General features: G+C 36.6%; 1 protein-coding gene across 4 annotated transcripts in view; it reads right to left on the reverse strand.

Moving 5' to 3' along the window:
- Positions 1-22,528, reverse strand: part of ERBB4 (erb-b2 receptor tyrosine kinase 4) — a 1,293,114-nt gene that overhangs the window by 23,170 nt on the left and 1,247,416 nt on the right. The window lies entirely within an intron of this gene.

Consider the following 22,528-nt stretch of genomic DNA (forward strand, 5'->3'; position numbering starts at 1 on the left):
CTTAGTACCAACCTGTACACACATAATTAACTGCTGACCTGACATCTTCACTGGAATGTTCCATGCTTTTTCAAATGTCACTTTTCCAAAACTGAAATGAACATCACCTCTCCTGACATTAAATGGAATTCTCTTATCTTTCTTGGCTTGGTGAATAGTGTCAACTTATCCACTTGTGTAAGTGAAATATCTCAGTGTCATTTTGACTTCACCTCTATCTCATTCTTCATAAGCATCCAACGTCTACCCATTTAAACATCTTAATACCTCAAGGATACAACCATTTTCTCCATCTTCATTGATACTGTTTTAATTCTGATGTTAAGGTGCGAAATCATTTAGCATTCTAACTGGGAAATTTCGAGCATAAAAGAAAATGCTATAAATAATTAAGTCAGGAGTAATAGGAGTAAACCAGGACTCTAGGGAAAATAGGCACAGCACATGCAATGAACTTAATGATGACCACATTTCTTGACTAAACTACTATAATATTTTTCTAATTGGTCTCCTTGATCTCCTCATTCCAATCTAATATTCACACTTCATTTCCTGCTTAAAAACCTACAAGACCCCTTTTGGCTTCAGGTTAAAACACATCTCAATTTCTTGTGGCATGAAGGCTTTTTGTAGCTATGACTCCTGCCAATTTTTCCAGCTTTGTCTTTCTGCTTATTCATCATATGCCTCCAGTCAAAAAAAGTACCAGCAGTTCCTGATGGTCCATGACTTCTATTACCTCCAGTTACCTGCCCAGGTTCCAATTGTTTCCTAAACATTTCTTTCTAGTATCTTCATCTTGATTACATATTAATTCTATGGAATGCTATCATTGCCCTGTTTACATGTAATTATTGATTCAAAAATATCTATCAAGAACCTATTCTGCACCGCATATGAGTAATTCATCAATTTTATTCTAATCGTTTATTTACTTCATTAGTTTGCTATCTTTCTTAGATTGTGAATCTATTTAGAAGAAAGTGATAGTATTAGTTGCCCAGTTGTGTCCAACTGTTTACAACCCCATGGAGTATAGGCCACCAGGCTCCTCTGTTTATGGAATTCTCCAAGCAAGAATACTGGAATGGGTGGCCAGTCCCTTCTCCAGGGGATCTTCCTGACCCAGGGATCCAACTCAGGCCTCTTGCATTGAAGGCAGATTCTTTACCATCTGAGCCAAAGCCCCAGGCTATTTAGAAGAAGACTTAAATTTACTATTATATCCTTCATACCTAGCACAGGTCAGGAACATAGAGGTGATGAATATTTAGAAAAAGGATATTGAATCAAAGGATGGATAGATGGAAATGATATTTAAACTTCAAGTTTGACTTTATTAATGAGAATTTCTGGGCCTTCCTGGTTCGATTCCTGCATCGGGAAGATACCCTGGAGAAGGGGATGGTTACCCACTCCAGTATTCTTGCCTGGAGAATTTCATGGACAGAGGAGCCTGGCAGGCTATAGTCCTAGTCCATGGGGAGTAAAGAGTAAGACAAAGAGTAAGACAGGCCTGAGTGACTAACACTTGCACTTTTTTCACTTTGAAGACCTCAGGCAGTGGGATATGTTTTAAAGTATAAAGAATTTTAACATTCCTTAAATTATATATTGCACTTATTTTACTCTGCAGATACTCAGGGTGAGTCCTAAATTGAAACAATCCCAATACAATCATCTGAATATTATATCTTATCTAGTACACTCACTCTTTCTGTCAATTAGCTACTATTTCTGGAGGCATTGTTTAAAGTCTTAATTCTAATGGCCAAAAAAATGTATTTTTACAAATAATGAGTGGTTCCAGATGCAATGGATATTTTGCATCTAGTTATAAAACATCAGGATTCTATCACTAGTATGACAACATTCCCTTGAGACATCTATGTGTTTCCTAATGCTTTGGAGGTCTAGGAAACTCAGCTTCTGCTTTATCCTGAAGAATATAAATTAAGTAAGAACAATAGGAAAGACAAACGCTGAGGATAAATTGCCTGTAGGCAGATGAAAAGTGTAGTTTTGGCTCATAAGCTCAAACACAGATCCTTGCAAGTATTCATTTTAAGTTGTACATACCATCCACCTACATTTCTGTGCATAACAGACAGGAAGAATTATTAAAAATTATTAAAAATTTTTCAGAAGGCTTTTTTTTTTTAGAATAATTATGGTTAAATAGTATTGGACTGGGCTTTCCTGGTGGTTCAGATGGTAAAGAATCCACTTGAAATGCAGGAGACTGGGTTCGATCCCTGGGTCGGGAAAATCCTCTGGAGAATGGAATGGCTACCCACTCTAGTATTATTCCCTGGAGAATCCCATGAACAGAAGAGCCTGGTGGGCTACAGTCCAGGGATTGCAGAGTTGGACATGACTGAGCAACTGACACACAGTATAGAAAAATTAAAGTTAAAATAAATGAAATTCTAAGTCTCTAGGAAGGAAAGAAGCTATAGAAGGATAGCTCTTGATTAGGGAAGAACACTGCCACCCATGTCCTCATCTGTAAAATGGAAATAATAATGTCTGTCTGCCTGCTTTATGAGTTTTATAAGTTCATGTTCATGGTAAATGTATTTGAAAAAATGTATTATATAAATGTGCAATATGGTGTTTTTTTCTAGTAATTAAAAAAAAATATCCAGCTGAAGGGTGACTTGTTCAAGTATCACTCATACAAGACTATACTAAATGCTGCAAACCAAGCAAGCATATGTTTCTTGTATACCAGAATAAAAGTATACAGTTACCTATTTTGTATCTGTGTGATGATAGAGTTCATTTTGCAGCCTTAATATTATATATGTCATTTGAAGTGCTTCCCAGGTGGCTCAGTGGTAAAGAATCTGCCTGTCAATGTAGGAGACACAAGAGACACAAGTTCGGTCCCTGAGTTGGGAGTATCCCCTGGAGTAGGAAATGGCAACCCACTCCAGTGTTCTTGCCTGGAAAATTCCATGGACCGAGGAACCTGGTGGGCTGCAGTCCATGGGGTCACAAAGAATTGGACACGACTGAGTGACTGAGCACTTGCATACACATGAATGTCATTTGAAAACATTATCAAAAGGGGATGGTGTTATTGATACAAATAAAAAATAATTTATGTTTCATTTGAATATATATATATATATAGGTTAGCTCATCATTTAAAGTCATTGTAAAACATTTCTTTGAAAATAAAGTAATGATATGCTTTTCTTAGTGCAGCAGTAAATCAAAGCACGACCCTCTTTCAGCACTTAGACACAGAAAGAAAAAATATTAAATGTTCAATAATAAATTCCTTAAGCAGCTAAAATAAAATTAACTGAATGACCTAACAGTAGAGATTATGATAAATTGAAATAAAATCTTCATTACTTTTGTTTTCTTTTGATGAAAAGGGTGTCAGAGTCCATGAAAGCCAAACATTAGAAACTCCCATCTCTGCAGAGCACGTGTTGGCCTTGATCTTGAATCATTTGTACTGACTCAGACAGACACCTCATATGTCTCGGAAATCATGCTAAGGCACTGTTAACAGGGCAAGGAGAAGTTCTCAGTCTGGAATGTGTGCTTAAATTTTTTTTTATTCCCTGAGATCATTGATGTTTTCAGGGAAAACTGGCACATTAAGAGAAGCACATATTAATGTAAGAAATGTTTGAATTCTCTTACCCCATTTGGTGGAGACAGAATTCCTATGTGTTACTTTTTTAATAAGTTAAGACTTGAAGCATTTTATAGATTTTAAAAGTATGCTAAATACTTTTAAGAAAGACACCTCTTGGAAAGAAAGTTGCTAAATTATAGAAAAGTGCTTAGATTTGCAATCTGAAATAATTTGATAAATGACTTGGAGTTGGGAAAAATAAAATAGATTAGATTTTTCCACATATTGCATACCCCAGGGTTTCTCCCAAGGTCTACCAAACAACCAACAAAAAAAGTGCTAGACAGGCAAGAAAAACTCCTGGTTTATTTTCCAGGCCACTTGGTCCTTTATTATGTATTAATAGTAGCACAATTATTACTTATCACATCTAAAAGAAAATGTTATGCCAAAGTGCAGCTACATTTTGACCAAATAAAATATTAATACTTGATCTAATGAATATAATCACAAAGGAGAGTGTGGCTGATTGTCTTTCATGCCGTAAGTCTTAAATGTTAGACTTCCTAGGCTCTCATAAAAACCATTACTGTTTTTATTTGTAAATATATACCCAAGAATTTTAGAAATCGTTTATTTTTCATAAATACTATCTTTTAGAATGCAAGCTCCTTAAATACATAATCAAATCGTTGTGATTAGTTTCTCACTTCTCTCATTTCTCCCAAATTTACTTGTCTAAATGTTAAAAATATTACCTAGTAGCTCAGATTTTGCCAAAAATAATAAATGAGAAGAGAATGTTTTGATCATTTAAGACTGATTTCTTAAACTCTTATTGAAAGGTAACCAAAGCAGTTAGAAATAAAATCAGCACACTGACAGCACTTTTAGGATATTTTAATCCAACCTGTTTCCATACAAAAGCATATTGAATATCAGTTATGCAGGAGGAGAAGATATTTCCAAGAGAGCTTGACATAAGCCCAGGTTGTGAATTATTTGCTTTGAAATGCTTTCATATTTTCCTGCTTGGAAATTCTGGTCAAGAGAAGAGCAAAAACAACTCATCCTAAGCATTTGGTCAAGTGAACATTCATAAAATGTTTAGCAGCTCACAAATACAATTTCTAAAAGTGCTAGATCATCCACCTCCAGAAGGGAGGAAGGAAGTGCCACTTTGCTATTGTATTGAATTTCCGGGGCCCACCCCATCCATCTTGAGTTTCCAAATACTGGGAGCCCCAGAGGAAGTTTTCATTAAAGTGCTATTTGAAACTTGGAACACATACATTCCCAGCAGTCTTTACTCCTGCATATAACCTTACCTTCTCTACCCAGAGTGAATTTACCTTGAAGCAGTAAAGCTTAAAGCTTCAGGCTCTTCAGTTGCATCACTTCTTCCAGGGCCTGGGAAATTTGGTAAACTTTTAAAAAGTAAGATTTTTATTATTTTTAACTTTTTACTTTATATGAGAGTATTGTTCACTAACAATGCTATGCTAGTTTCAGGTGTTCAGCAAAGTGATTCAATTATACACATACATGTATTTATTCTTTTTCAAATTCTTTTCCCATTTGGGTTGTTATATAATATTGAGTAGAACTCCCTGTGCTCTACACTAGGTCCTTGTTGGTTATCCATTTTATGCCTTTTTTTTTGTTTTTTTGGCCACACAGCATGTGGGAACTTAGTTCCCTGACAAGGGATCAGGCCTGTGCCCCCTGCATGGGAAGAACAGAGCCTTAACTTTTGGATAACCAGGGAAGTCCTCGGTTATCCATTTTAAAAACAACAGTGTGTACATGTCAATCCCAAATTCGGTAACTATCCCTTCCCAACACCCTTCTCCCCTGGCAACCATAAGTTCGTTCTCTGTGAGTATGTTTCTGTTTTGTAAATAAGTTTATTTATATCCTTTCTTTTTTTATTTAATATTTTTATTAAATATATAAATATATATATATTTATATATTTATTATATATATAATATATATATTTATATATTATATAAATAAATATATAAAAATATATTTTATTTTATTTAATTTTTTATTATTGCAGTATTTTTCTTAAAGAGGCTCAACTTCTACTCCCAATGATATGACTGGCTCCATAATACCTATATCCTCCCATATTCTCCCCTCACTTTTCAGAGAATGTTCCCTACAGTTTATTCTTTATCAGAAATCTGGTATTCATGAGCAGTGCTACTCCATCTCCTATTCTGTGCATCCAGAAGGCTTCTTTGGATTATTTTTTCTAGTGGAAAATATTCATTCCATGATTCAGCTCAGGCATCAAAGCCAGGATTAATAAGCTGTAAACTTTCAGATCATGGCATCCTCTTTTGATACCCACACACAAAGTCCTTATCCTTGTGATTATTATCTATAGTCTTCACAGGCAATTACCAACACTAACACTCTTAATTGGTATCACTCAGATAGGCTTCCCAGGTGGCTCAGTGGTAAAGAATCTATCTGTCAATACAGGAGACCCATGTTCAATCTCTGGGTTGGGAAGATCCCCTGGAGAAGGAAATGGCAACCTGCTCCAGTATTCTTGCCTGGACAACTCCATGGACAGAAGACTCTGGCAGCCTACAGTCCATCGTGTCACAAGAGAGTCAGACATGACTTAGCAACTAAACAACAATCACTTACATTGCCCAGTGATATCTGCAATGGAATATTTCCTGCCCTATCAGAAACAAGGATATCACAGTTATTAGCGATTGCAGTTCTACAAGTAAGCTGGTGAGCCCTGAAGAAACTCAGGAAGGAAAAGAATACCTGCCATCTAGCAGCTATCAGATTGCAGCCACTCCCTACAGTGAACCCTGAGAAAACTCAGGATGTGAAAACACAGGAAACTGATCCAGATAGCTGAGGTGCATATCAAACAATTGATATCAGTGAGCCCATTCTCTTGCATCTGCCCGTACAAGAAAAGAACTAAATTCCTTAACTTGACAAATCTGGTTTCTTTAGTTAACATTAATTGTTTGATGTTTCTGACTACCTGACTACCTGCCCTTTGTTGCAAAACTCCTATATATCCTGTTACTGCTAAGTCACTTCGGTCATGTCCGACTCTGTGCGACCCCATAGACGGCAGCCCCCCAGGCTCCTCCATTCATGGGATTTTCCAGGCAAGAGTACTGGAGTGGGGTGCCATTGGCTAGCTCCCCCTTATCTCCTCGGAGTTGTTTCTCAGAGCTATCTGAAAGGCAGTGTCCCAAGCTGCAGTCCTCATTCTGCCACAAAAAAATCTTAACTCGGAACTCTCATGTTGTGCATTTTTAAAAAATCAACAGTAGGTGTCATTTGAACCTAGAGTTCAAAAAAGGAAAAGGAAACTAAGAGGTGAAGTCATTCAAGTTTACAAAACTATTAATAATAAGTACTGAAGCCCAGATTTAAACACAGTTAGTGAGATCTCCAAGTCCATGTTCTGCTAGCATACTTTGCAAGTTTTCCAAATTACTTAAAAAAACACATTTTCTCCCAATGAGTTAAAAGAAAAAAAAGGAGAGGTAGTTTGAACATCTTCCATCTGTAAACTTTAGGTTGAATAAAAGTTTACCTAGTGTTCAAGAGACAGAGAAACCTGTCTGACTGATGGGTTAAAATCTTACCCTTAAATTTCCTTGTGCCAATGATTACAATGTTCTGCCTAAGATAAATTTTCTTTAAATGTATTGACCTTATCTTCTGCTAACTACTTCTAGACTTTTCTCCGCCCATATCCTATTATTTTCTGTCTCTATGATTTCACTACCTCACTCTACTTTAAGAATATTTGAATTCCTATTATTCTAGAAAGCATTCTCTGAGTAATCTTTCACTCTGAGCTTACATTTAATCCCATTTCTTCCCTTTACAATTAAAAAAAAAAAGTAAAGAACTACCACTGCCTGCCTTTAATCTTCAATCATATTCTGTTCTTCATTAGTTCTATATTCTACAAAAGCTACTCTCAAGAACAATACCAATATATCATGAATCAAGTTGAACCATCCAAATCAAGATTCAACTTCACTTGAGTTCTAGACATACATTCCCAAGTATCTAACATCTGTATCTACTTATATTCCAAAATATTGAATATATTTCCTTACTATACATTCTCTATTCTCATACACTACTAGTAATATTGACATTTTCTCAACCTTTCATTGAGAAAATTTGGTGTCACCTTGAATTCTCTATCTCACTCTGCAACATCCAAATGGTACCCAAATCCTGCTGATTTTCCCAAAACCGTCACTTATGTCAAACTTTGTGTTAGGCAGTTAGAATAGGAAAAAGGAGTCCAGAATGATGGTGGCTAAAAGTCAAAGAAGAGAAAAGCCCACGGAACAGAACAAAGGAAGGTCCGAGGACCTGAGTGAGAACCTCAGGTAAAAGAACAGCCCTCCTGGCTAGCCCAATTTACATAGGGCAGGCTCAGTGGGGAGGAGAAAAAAACATAAAAAGAGGAGGCAAAATTGGGCCAGGGGACTTCTCTTCATGTTTTTTGGGTCGGCCCACCCTCACACCTCAAGGATCTATTTTCCTTTGCTTTCTAAATAAAACTGAGCTGTGACATGGAACTGTAACATTGGTCCATCTGAGGAAATTGACTCATTGGAAAAGACCCCGATGCTGGGAAAGATTGAAGGTGGGAGAAAGGGACAACAGAGGATGAGATGGTTGGATGGCATCACCAACTCCACGGACATGAGTTTGAGCAAGCTCCAGGAGTTGGTGATGGACAGGGAAGCCTGGTGTCCTGCAGTCCATGGGGTCGCAAAGAGTCAGACATGACTGAGTGACTGAACTGAGGAGTTAAAGAATAAGTTTAGTCATTTAAACTCAGGATATTCAAAAGCTCGGTCTATATAACATAAAATTATAGTACCTAGCTCTAAATAAGAACAAATTACACCAAACTCCGAATAAATATTAATTGTATACATCTCACCATCTCCATTATGCAAAGAATGTTAAATATTATTCTTTTCTATCAGAGAGGGAAAACAAGTATGGATGTTACTAAACAATGTCTATGATTCTTGTTGGACAAAGCAAACCGAATTGGTTGTGAATTAAACTTCTATTTTCTTTCCCTCTCAAATTTACAGTACTTCTTTTGTCAAAACATTTTACAAGGGATAAGGTCACAGTATTTGGAATTTTTCCTATGGTGGTCTGAAAATGAAAGTGTTAGTTGCTCAGTTGTGTCCAACTCTTTGCGATCGCATGGACTGTAGCCTGCCCTGCTCCTCTGTCCATGAGATTCTCCAGTCAAGAATACTGGAATAGGTTTGCATTCCCTTCTCCAGGGGAATCCCTCTCTCAATTCAGCCTTTGCTAAAGTATAATGAGAGGGTGGTTCACAGCCATCTGTCTACAATGTTTGAGTGAGAACTACAGTGCACACATTAGCCTCTCTTGAGAACACTGGTGTGTTAGGATGACAATGGAAAATTTCATTTGGACAGGTGAAGGAGAAAAGGGACCGACACACAAGACGCTTGTGATGAGGGTGTGTGCAACTGCAGCAATTGCACAAAGGAAAGCTGATGAGTGAGCCCACCCCCCACTACCCATGAACATCCTTTCCAGTCTGTTTCATGGAGCAATCAAAGGATATTCTGCACCTCTCAAAATGCCATCAATCTTTATTGACAAAGAAATAGAGCATTTCTCTCTCAAACCTTTGCAGGAGAAATCATCAGAGCAATCTGGCTTGAACAGGGAGCTTTGGCAGACAAAGATTTGTCAGAATAAATAAATAAATAAATAAATATATACACACATAAATTAGATAACCTCCACAAAATATGAATAGAAAGTTGATGATAATCTCCCAATTCTATTGTGTAAAGGGTAAAGAAACTCACAATTGTGCTCTCTAGGTCTCCTACAGTAAAGAATAGACTTCTTGATGAGATGTTTCCCATAATGTAAAGTGGAGCTAGGAATCTTGTGGCAATAATACTAAAAAATAACCATCTAAGTGATTTAGATAACACATTCATTAACATTCCAAATCTAAATCTCTAAGGGGCCCCTCCCTCCTCTTTGTTTCCCTCTCTTGTTCTGAGTTTTTTCCTTAGCACTTTTGAACAAAGCAGGGAAGAAGCTCTTTTGTTTATTTAAAAAGGCTTTTAAGGTATCTGATCATTGCTTCTGTAAAATAATTTCATAAAGATCACGGAAATGTTCTTTAACATTAGTTTCGCCTTCAACAAGCCATATGGCTATGGTCCTTTGTCTCCATGTCACAGAAGGGTCTGTTTGGCAGTGTCCAAGTACAGTACTGAGAAGAGGCAACAAACAGTGATGCCAACAACAAGTGCTTTCAGATGAACCACTATTTAATAGTTGAGTCACTCAGTTTGGAGTCAGATACTGGTTTGGTCTGGTACTGGTTTGGGTCTTGAGTTTACAAGTCTTCACCAAGTTATCAAGTCAGGGATTTCAAATACTGTGTCTCTGGGATTATGGTGTGAAAATAAAATCCCACCTATATCAAAGTCCTTTGTAAACTTTATAAGCTATCATTTAATTTGTGAGTATGCCAAGAATGAAAGTGACTCTGTTTTTATAATGTATTGCTTGTAGTGGACTTTGCATCCTCGAAGAGTTCAAGAAAAGGTGTGAGTACTTTTCAAAATATGACTTCGTAGGCTAGGGTAAAAAAAGGTTTCATAAAGATTGTCCTAAATATTTAAAAAATTAAATAAATATGTACTGCTTTTAGCAGTTCGAATAGTTATTAGGCTTTTATTTATATGTTGTTATTTTTTGGAGATGATATATTGATTTTCCATGCTATTTTAACAAATGAAAGGTGGGCGTTAAACACTTAGACTATAAATGACACACCTCTGTGTTCAAATCTTACTTTTTACCATATAAGGCGGAAGCCTCAGTAAAAAGAGGCTTCTATGTCTCTGTGTTTGTTTCTCCTCTGTAGAATTCAAATGGTAAATTCTGCTTAGTCTTTTTTTTCCTGTTAGTGTAAGTTTATTTTTATTTTTTTAATATAAATTTATTTATTTTAATTGGAGGCTAATTACTTTACAATATTGTATTGGTTTTGCCATACATCAACATGAATCCGCCATGTGTCCCCCATCCTGAACCCCCCTCCCACCTCCCTCCCTGTACCATTCCTCTGGGTCATCTCAGTGCACCAGCCCCAAGCATCCAGTATCATGCATTGAACCTGGACTGGCAATTCGTTTCATATATGGTATTATACATGTTTCAATGCCATTCTCCCAAATCATCCCACCCTCTCCCTATGAAGATTAAGGTAACAAACGTAAAAGCTCAGAAGCTCAGAGCCGAACATAACACACAAATCTGTGATCAATAAGTGGTAACTGTATTTAAATTAGTGTTTGAAAATTTTGAAAGTTTTATGAAACTTGTAAGGATAATTTTATCTTCAAGCATGTAATTACTGAGTCCCAACACAGACACTGTGCTCCCTCTGTGCTCCAAGATTTTGGATTTTGGCTTTATCAGTTCCATTTGATCCTCCTAAATCATTAACTCTTGATTATAGGGAGTCTCACAGGAGAATAAACAGAGGAGGCAAACAACAGCAGGCTCTCTGGCCTCTCACTGCACTCCCAGCAGGAACATTTTTAAACCAATTGATGCTAAGTCTCATTAGACTTGAAGTCAACATCAAGATATCCATGTTTTGACCAGTAAAAAAAAAGTAGACAGAAACAATAAAGGATTAAATGTTAGAAGTAAGAGATCGGAGAACGGTTTCTCACCTTTCCTTTAACAGCAAAGGACACAAAGTTCTGGATTTTATCTTTTCTAGTATCAGTTTACACATGTAGACTTCCAAGGTGGCTCAGATGGTAAAGCATCTGCCCACAATGCGGGAGACCCGGGTTCAATCCCTGGGTTGGGAAGATCTCCTGGAGAAGGAAATGGCAACCCACTCCAGTATTCTTGCCTGGAAAATCCCATGGATGGAAGAGCCTGGTAGGCTACAGTCCATGTAGTCACAAAGAGTCGGACACAACTGAGCGACTTCACTTTAGATGACAGTGCCTGTACCAGAAGGCCTTTAAGATCCCAACTCTGGCACTCTATGAATATATAATTACTTACATATCACCTCATATTACAATGGGGCAGCTCAGTGATGCAAATTACTGAGTTGATTGATATACTTGGACCATATTTGGATATATTTTTATTCAGAGAAAATCTAGTTGAAACAAGTGACTAGAGAAGGACATAAATACAAAGGGAAAGAAGGAAGAAAAAATGGAAAATGAAAGGGAAGAAGATTATATTGTTGGTGTAACCATGGAGTTTTATGTACAGGGAATAACATATTGTTTTTTAATTTTTTTTTATTTACTGCCAACCTCCTCTCCTCCCTCAGCTTTGAATCTGGGAAGCTGTATATAACTTCTTGTCATTTCATCTGGGGTCGGGGAGCAGAGGTTACTCTGATTTACCATGCTCTAGGAGAAGGCAATGGCACCCCAGTCCAGTAGTCTTGCCTGGAAAATCCCATGGATGGAGGAGCCTGGTAGGCTGCAGACCATGGGGTTGCGAAGAGTTGGACACGACTGAGCGACTTCACTTTCACTTATCCCTTTCATGCATTGGAGAAGGAAATGGCAACCCACTCCAGTGTTCTTGCCTGGAGAATCCCAGGGACGGGGGAGCCTGGTGGGCCGCCGTCTATGGGGTCGCAGAGTCAGACACGACTGAAGCGACTTAGCAGTAGCAGTAGCTGCAGTAAATATACCACCTCTATTATATCTGCAAACATGCATTCATAGGCATTAGTATTTAGTTTTAAATCTTTCATTTGCCAACAGAAAGAGCAGATTCTCTAAACAATAAACAACTATGGAGGAAGTCATAAGATACTATAACAAGGAGGTGGTACCTCAAGTCCAAATCTGCTACAAGAGATATCTATGATACCTGGAGATTTGAGAAAGAAGTCTAAAAATTTTCTTTCTTACTTAAGAAATTGAAGAGTAATTAATTTTTGTGTGTAATTCATAAATATAGGGTTATATGAAGAATGCAGAGCTGGTATTATAAAAGACATCATTAAGTCTAACATGATGCTGTGACCTAAATTCTAAGAAAATCTTTTGAGAATCAAGGATAAATAAAAGAGTAATACTAATGAAAAAAATATATTTTGTTAAAGAAAAGTAAAGCTTACAAACAGTAGTATAACTGAAATAATATAGCCAGACTTTAAGAAAGTCACTGGTAGAGAAGACATTGCACAAAAAGACATTGTTACTTTGATGATAAATTAATCATTTGAGAAATTGAGAGATGCTCTCAAATTAGTGACAAACCAGAGAGATCAGAATTAATTTTGATATCCATATAATTTCCAAGAACTTAGAAGTTTAAACAAATGTAATTTGATTGTATGCTCTTATTTAGGGGGGAAAAAGCAAATAAACAAATCTATAATGCATAAGAAAAAATAGTTCTTTGTTAAAATATAGCAACTATCCACCCACACTTCCAAACTAAAACAGAAAACACCAATATGATCTATATATCGAAAGAGATCAAGACAGGGATAATGCTTGCAGCTCTGGGCAATTTTGTATGTGTGAGCTAGAGAGTAGTGGAAAATAAATTGCAGTGACTGGTCAACTGGAATGGCCAAGGCATTTCCTAGGATGAATGTTCAAAATTCCTTCTACTGTTAGTGACAATAGGACTATATATCATATAAAGAGAAATCTAATATAACATATATCATTCAAGTTTATCCCATTGCTGAAAATAAAAGGCATACTCTCAATAGATGAGGACAAAATAAAGTGAAAGGAATTAATGCTAGTAAATGATCAAGTATTTGACATATTCACAATACTGTCTTTCATTCATTAAACCCTATATATAAAAACAGCCCATCTTCAAAAATTAAAAAAAATGTAGATATTAGTTAGAATGATTTTTTAGTAATTCCTTTGAAGTGATGAAGGCCTGAATTAGAATACTGGCAGGAATTTGGGAGCTGTTTTTCAGGAAGACCAGAAAGGATTTGGTTTTGAATTGCATAGTTTTAATGAAAAGCAAGAGAATTTCACAACCATGTCTCAAGCCTTCATAACATTGATAAAAAATAGGAAAACTGGGAGAAGTTCCATCAGATCTCCTCTGATAACATAAAAGAGCTATTAAGCATGTACAGTATGGAAAAGAGCTTCCCTGGTGGCTCAGACACCTGGGAATGCACCTGCAATGCAGGAGACCTAGGCTTGATACCTGACCCACTCCAGTATTTTTGCCTGGAGAATCCCATGGACAGAGGAGCCTGAGGCTGCAATCCATGGGGTGGCAAAGAGTTTGTATAGAACTATTACAAAAATGAGAATTTTTTTAAAGTATACTTAAAAATACATCATCATGTCTTTGTTCATGTCAGAGTTTCTGTTTAGTTTTGACTTTTGCTTTCCTTCTGATCCATTTCAGTCCCACCCTACCAAAACTCCACTTCTACTCCAAGCTAGATTCAATAATGATACAGCCACAAATGACTTTCTATAGCCTCTTAAGCTGATTTGGTCTTTTTCCTACAATACCTGGCATATTGCCCTCAGTACATTATATCCTCAACTAGAATATTAACTTTTTGAGGGAATAAGGTTGCTTTTACCTCTGTACTCTCTTGCCCAACACAGTGTTTGGCCCAAGATAAACATTCACTATATTAATTCATTTGCTCTTTCATCATAATAACCTAACAAGCTAAAAGATTACTACTTAGGTAACACTTTGGGGCAAAAAATACCTAGTGATATGGATTATCCTAGTAAGAATAGCTTTTTCTCCTGTCTTGATAGATAAAATAAAAAAAAAAAAAACACCCAAATATCATATCAAAGATACTGTGCAGGAATCCTTGACATAATTTTGGAAGAAATGTAAAAGCAATATCCTGAGACTACAATCATTTATCATCAAGTAGCAGCTGTTGTTAGAATTGATATTGATCCTTGGTAAATTGCAACCAGAGTAACCTTGTTATATCATCACAAAATTCTCCCACTACATCATTTAGCTATGAGATGCTTCCTTAACTTGTGTCCTTAGGTTTTTCTCTTCTATAATCAATCACATAAGAAAAAAAAAAAAAAGTGGTGTATAGATGTAACCCAAAATGTTTTGGGGCATTTTTCAATTAAACATTTTCTAGAGGAAAATATAACATAATTACATAAAATAAATGATTATTTTGAAAATCCACCCAATGGAAAGATAGCTTTAAAACTAGAAAGTGTTTATTTGTGATTCAGTTCAATCTTCTCATCACTGAAGTAAAGAAACTGAATCTGATTAAATAATATGACCAAGGCTGAAGTGTCAAGAGTTCTAGAATGTGAGATTCCTGACATCCAACTTAGTTTCTTTTATCCAATTACCATTAAGGAAATGAGAAGTGTTAGTTCCATAAGTTGTAAGAAGTTCAATAGCAATTTGAATTGAGGAACCTCCTTCCCCAAACCCCTCTGTTACTTTAGGAATATGGATCCTAAGCGGGCTATTGGAAGCTAAACTTAATTTATTATAGCTTTGACTCTTATCATTGGTAAATTATCTAACCTCTCCATATTTTAATTTCCTTAGCTTTGAAAACGGGATATATATTGTTACCTACCTCATAGACCTTTGTGAAATATTTAATTTAAAACACTACTAAGTGTAGTTAGTACTATAGTAATTGGGTTATAGTAAGAACTCAGTAAGTTTCAGTTGATATTTCTATTTTTGTTTCATAAAATAATAAGTCAAAGTTCTGATTTCCTAAATTGTAAAGAAAAATTCAATTGAAACTCTTGTAGTTTAAATGACATTACTTTTTCTGCATTCTCATCTTGCTTTAATTTCTACTAGCTTATACATCATTAGGAAGCATACACAGCACAGTATCAAAAATCCCACAGGGAAGGCCGGAGATTTCTTATATTTCATTATCTTTCTTCCTTCCTTCTTTTCTTTCTCTCTTTTCTGATGGATTAGTTAAAATCTCACAGATAATTACAATGCATGTGGAAACCTTGCTAAAATATCTTCATCAAAGATATGAAATCTTAACTGATAGTAAAGTGATAGGGGTACAAAATAAAGTTTATAGAATTATATTTTCTGAGCAGTCAATATTCAGTCCATATTCAATTATTTAGAAGCTGATCAAATTTGTGAAATACCAACCCCCTTTATCTTTCATCATCCTTCACTTTTCCTGCCTATACTTTTTTCCAGTTTTTCAATTCATTTATATACCCATCCTGGAAGTAAAAGGGAAAACAAAGGAGGAAAAATGCAAATCTGTTAATAAAGTTATTTCTTAACAGATTGGAAAGAGGTGAGAAAACTTTAAATTGTAATGCTAGATCTATTATGGATCACCTGATGTACCAATGTGGAGCAGCTACAATTTCTCTATCTTCCCCTGACCTGGATACTTGATCTGTTAACTGATGTGTTTTGAAAGAGATGGGACACTTAATTTTTAAAACTATTCACCACAAATGACTGAATGATCCTGCGACAATTGAAATATATCCTTCTCTACAAAAATACACTGAAGTTTTTACATTAAATTGAACTAGTATCACTAAAACTAAAATATCTTTAGCAGCATCGTCAATTTACTAGTCACTCTTTTTCACTGCTGTTGCATTAAATGTACAACTCATGATACTAAACAAACATAAATCTAGGTAACTCAAAAGAAAGAGACAAAACTTGTCCATGTAAACAGAAAAAAATTTGTGCAGAAAGTCTAAAATCATATTGAATATTGAATTTAAAATATAAGGCACTATGCATTTAAATAAATATATCAAGAGAAAAGAAAGGAATAAGGGAACCTAAAACAGATAATGGCAGGATCATATATGAACCCAGCAGTCTAATTCATACCTACAGCAACACGCCCAGGAAACCACAGCTAGAATAAATAGCCCAGGAAGACAGTCAACTATGAATCAGACTTTTTCAGGAAGTTTGATTGTTATCTTTACTCACAATCCAGGAAGCTAAGGAATAACTTCTGTTAACAATTGGCCCTAAGCGACCAGGATTTGATTAATAACTAGCAGCTTCTCTAATTTTTGTCCCCATTTTCAATTTAGAGCCAACCAGAGAAAGCCAAATATGCACCCAACTCCACGGGATGCCCTGCTTTTCATTAGCCTTTTTATTGATTCCCCAAGCCAATAGCCTTCAATCAGAGCATACCTGAAGCCTTCCTTTGTCTCCACTATAGGGGTTTCCCCTTTGGAAGAAAAGCTATGACAAACTTTTCTTCCAAGTTTTCCTTGGAAGAAAACCTATGACAAACCTAGACAGCATATCAAAAAGCAGAGATATTACTTTACAAACAAAGGTCTGTATAGTCAAAGCTATGGTTTTTCCAGTAGTCATGTATGGATGTGAGAGTTGGACTATAAAGAAAGCTGAGGGCAGAAGAATTGATGCCTTTGAACTGTGGTGTTGAAGAAGACTCTTGAGAGTCCCTTGGACTGCAGTCCATCCTAAAGGAAATCAGTCCTGGGTGTTCATTGGAAGGACTAATGCTGAAGCTGAAGCGCCAATACTTCGGCCACCTGATGCGAAGAGCTGACTCACCGGAAAAGATCTTGATGCTGGGAAAGATTGAAGGCAGGAGGAGAAGGGGACGGCAGAGGATGAGATGGTTGGATGGCATCACCGACTCCATGGACATGAGTTTGAGTAAACTCTGGGAGTTGGTGATGGACAGGGAAACCTGGGCATGCTTCAGTCCATCGGGTCACAAAGAGTTGGACATGACTGAGCAACTGAACTGAACTGATAAAGGTTTCCCATTCTGTCCTTGAGTGCATGCTAAGGCACTTCATTCATGTCTGACTCTTTGAGACACTGTGGGCTGTATGTAGCTTGCCAGGCTCCCCTGTCCATGGGATTCTCCAGGCAAGAATACTAGAGTGGGTTGCCATGCCCTCCTCCAGGGAACTTCGGGACCCAGGGATAGAACCTGCATCTCTTATGTCTCCTGCATTGGGAGGCAGGTTCTTTACCACTACCTCCACCTGAGAAACCAATATCTCTCCCAAAACACAAATGACAGTGGCAGACTCCCTTGCTACATAATAAGCTCTGAACAAATAGTTGGTTTCCATTTACTTCAACTCGATTGAGCACCTACTGCACTCCATCAATGGACCATATGCTTATTTAGATATATTAAAAAGTCAATCTTCACAATATTCTGTGAGGAATTTTTTTGTCCTCATTTTATAGATACAGAGAACTTAAATTTGCAGAAGTTTAGATAGCTTCTCATGTTTTCATATTTACCTCATGCTAAAGTAACTGTTTTGGGTATATTATTTTGATTAAAGTCTTTGAGATAATATTAAGAGAATAGCTAACAACAATAACAAAAATATAAATTAGCTTAATGTTTTCTAGCATTATTTGTCTTTATATCTATCACCTTGCTGGATAAATATCAACACTGTATTTTTAGCTGATGCATCATTTTAAGATTATAATTTATCAAAATATATATAGAATTTGAAATAATGAAAAGCATAATAAAAATAACTTTCATAACTTATTTGCTATAAGAACCTGAAATAATCTGCAATAATTTGCTTGTCAAGCAGTGATTGTACGAATGGGTTTTTCATAGATAATGTGTAGAGAATTTTATACAAGAATGTAATAGTTTATTATACTGACAAGGAAACAACTAAAAATAAGATTTGTGTGATTCTAAAAGAAGGTAATAAGTATTTGCCTAGCACTTCAGATATGCTGCAATTTTTTAAACTGCCTAACAATCATGTATATAGTATTGTGCTTATTTTACGAATGAAGAAGCAAAGTTGTCAAGATATTCAGAACTTTAAGCCTCCCAGCTAGTGAGCAGGGAGTCTATATTTAAAAACTGGATTACTTTTTGGTTTCAAAGTCCAACAAACATGCTCAAAAGAACCTTTGATTAAAATTCACCTTAAAATGTTCCCTTACCATGTAAGGTGGCCACAGAACCTAAAATTGTATTTACTTTTTAATGATAAAATAAGACTAGCTTTATAGGAAAGAAGGGGAAAAATGGTATTTTCACGTTTGAAATTACCACTGAAAAAATAGAAAAATATAGATGAATAATGAGGCTTTCTAAGGCCTAAAAATAAAATGATACTTAAAAACAATTCTTTTAACAAAGACATGAAAAAGTAATATACATGAAAAAGAAGTATACAGATAACATTGTTTAAATAATAATGTGGAATAAGAAATGGGGACTAAAGGCCAAATAATTTCTCATGTGGTTTTCACTTTGTTTTACTAATTCCATTAAGTTAACTCAAACCTTCATTATGAATTCCTTGCATTGAGTGTAAATTGAAATAAACAGAAAGCTGGAATTCGATAATCATTATACAAAGAAAGATTCAAGCCCTTGGCCTTTATAACATATCATGTTAATGAAGGAAAACTATTTTCTTGAAATTTCCCTGTTTTAATAAAAGTAACGAATTTGTCATGTAAAATTACAAATGTCAATTACGATCTCACCATTTTGTTAAGTGTACAGTGGAAAAAAAGTGCCTCCTTTACACACATTAAAGATGTTGCTCCTTCTTTTAAAGAAATGCTTTATTTATTTGGCGGCACTGAACTCTTAGTTGTAGCTTGTGTTATCCAACTTCCTGATCAGAGATTGAACTTAGGCCCCCTACATTGGGAATGCAGATCTTAGCCACTGGACCACCAAGAAAGTCCCAAAGATATTGTTCCTTGACATGAACAAAATACTGATATTGAGTTGACTCATTGGAAAAAGACTCTGATGCTGGGAGGGATTGGGGGCAGGAGGAGAAGGGGACGACAGAGGATGAGATGGCTGGATGTCATCACTGACTGATGACGTGAGTCTCAGTGAACTCTGGGAGTTGGTGATGGACAGGGAAGCCTGGCGTGCTGCGATTCATGGGGTCGCAAAGAGTCGGACACCACTGAGTGACTGATTTGATCTGATCAGTTGATTTAATCTTAAACTTTTTAGTTCTGTCTCCTGTCTACTGAGTTACAGACATATTTTCATATAAAGGAAAAAATACTTAAGGTCTTTATTTTTGCCTCTTTCTATTAGAAAGCATCACTAAAAACAAAGCTAGTGGAGGTGATGGAATTCCAGATGAGCTATTTCAAATCCTGGAAGATGATGCTGTGAAAGTGCTGCACTCTATATGCTGGCAAATTTGGAAAACTCACCAGTGGCCACAGGACTGGAAAAGGTCAGTTTTCATTCCAATCCCAAAGAAAGGCAATGACAAAGAATGCTAAAACTACTGCACAATTGCACTCATCTTTCACACTAGTAAAGTAATGCTCAAAATTCTCCAAGCCAGGCTTCAGCAATACATGAATCGTGAACTTCCAGATGCTCAAGCTGGTTTTAGAAAAGGCAGAGGAACCAGAGATCAAATTGCCAACATCCACTGGATCATCAAAAAAGCAAAAGAATTCCAGAAAAACATCTATTTCTGCTTTATTGACTATGCCAAAGCCTTTGACTGTGTGGATCACAATAACTGTGTGGATCACAATAAACTGTGGAAAATTCTGTAAGAGATGGGAATACCAGACCACCTGACCTGCCTCTTGAGAAACCTATATGCAGGTCAGGAAGCAACAGTTAGAACTGGACATGGAACAACAGACTAGTTCCAAATAGGAAAAGGAGTATGTCAAGGCTGTATATTGTCACCCTGTTTATTTAATTTATATGCAGAGTACATCATGAGAAATGCTGGGCTGGAAGAAGCACAAGCTGGAATCAAGATTGCCAGGAGAAATATCAATAACCTCAGATATGCAGATGACACCACCCTTATGGCAGAAAGTGAAGAGGGAACTAAAAAGCCTCTTGAAAGATGAGAGTGAAAAAGTTGGCTTAAAGCTCAACATTCAGAAAATGAAGATCATGGCCTCTGGTCCCATCACTTCATGGCAAATAGATGGGAAACAGTGGAAGCAGTGTCAGACTTTGTCTTTTTGGCTCCAAAATCACTGCAGATGGTGATTGCAGCCATGAAATTCAAAGACGCTTACTCCTTGGAAGGAAAGTTATGATCAACCTAGATAGTATAATAAAAAGCAGAGACATTACTTTGCCAACAAAGGTCTGTCTAGTCAAGGCTATTGTTTTTCCAGTGGTCATGTATGGATGTGAGATTGGACTGTGAAGAAAGCTGAATGCTGAAGAATTGATGCTTTTGAGCTGTGGTATTGGAGAAGACTCTTGAGAGTCCCTTGGACTGCAAGGAGATCCAACCAGTCCATCCTAAAGGAAATCAGTCCTGGGTGTTCATTAGAAGGACTGATGCTGAAGTTGAAACTCCAATGGAAATCAGTCCTGGGTGTTTATTAGAAGGACTGATGCTGAAGTTGAAACTCCAATACTTTGGTCACCTCATGCGAAGAATTGACTCATTGGAAAAGACCCTGATGCTGGGAGGGATTGGGGGCAGGAGGAGAAGGGGACGACAGAGGATGAGATGGCTAGATGGCATCACCGACTCGACGGACATGAGTTTGAGTGAACTCTGGAAGTTGGTGATGGACAGGGAGGCCTGGCGTGCTGTAATTCATGAGGTCGCAAAGAGTCGGACACGACTGAGTGACTGAACTGAACTGAACTGATAACAGACCTTATAAGGATGGAGGGGAGAAAAGGTATGGGGCAGGTTGGGAGATGGATTTTATAAGAAAATACCCAGGGAGCTTTCCAAACAATATGTAACTCAGAGGTTGAGGTTGATGCCAAGAGAAACAACTGTATTGAAGAGAACATGTTCCAATCACTTTGAAGCAATCGTATGAATAGCACAGAGAGACTGTACACATTAGGATCCTAAACTTGTACTGATTGGGTGACATCCATCAAGTCCTTAAATCTGTGACAAGTTTCTTCATATTTAAGTCAGAGATAATGATATTAGAACCTCATGGGATTGTTCTAAGGATTAAGAGTAAACATGTATATGTTGACATATAGTAAGCACGAGGTTTATTACTGCTATCAGTTTGAAATAAAGTAAATGACTTTGTTTTGGAGAATGAGCAGCAAGTTGAAAGTTTTTTATGCTTACTGTGGTGCGGGTTTGGTCACTAAGTTGCGTCCAACTCTTGCATCCCCATGGACTGTGGCCCTCCAGTCTCGTCTGTCCATGGGATTTCCCAGGCAAGAATACTGGAATGGGTTTATGCTTATGGTCAAGACAAATAGGGATGCTGCTTGTTCCACAAGCTATGACAATATTCGTAGAGGGAGGAGAAGATCAAAAGAAAAGAATTGCTTTCTAGAAAAAAAGTAAGCATCATGTGTATGTCTTTTCAATTGAAGAAACTTATCACAGGCTTCTCTATGCTCCATAACGGCCAATGAACACTTGATTATAACACAATCATGTTGCATTCTGTCTCTATATCTTTGTGACTTTTGTCAAAGTTGGTACATCTTGAAAGTAGTAACTATGTCAAACTTTTTGAATTTCAATCATCTAGTAATGCAGAGGTATTCAATAAATTTTGAAGGAGTGATGAACCAATATCAAAAAATAAATGAATGAATTCGTGGACTTGTAGTTTTCAGAGAAAAAATGCTATTCACATAGAGTGGACTTCATATTTAACATGAAATGGAAATTATGTTCAGATGCTTCTTTCAAAACTTAAATCTGCATCTTAGAAATTATTTCAGAAGCCCTAACAAGATGATTGATTAAGTCCAAAGGATTGCACAGTGTTCTGTTTCTACTTCAACCTCACAGAAAATATTTAATGTCCACTAAATAAAGAGCTGTACTTGTATTGTCTCTTGACCAATAAGTCACATTATCTTAT

Source organism: Bubalus kerabau, chromosome 3 (assembly GCF_029407905.1).
Source record: "Bubalus kerabau isolate K-KA32 ecotype Philippines breed swamp buffalo chromosome 3, PCC_UOA_SB_1v2, whole genome shotgun sequence".
NCBI lineage: Eukaryota > Metazoa > Chordata > Mammalia > Artiodactyla > Bovidae > Bubalus > Bubalus kerabau.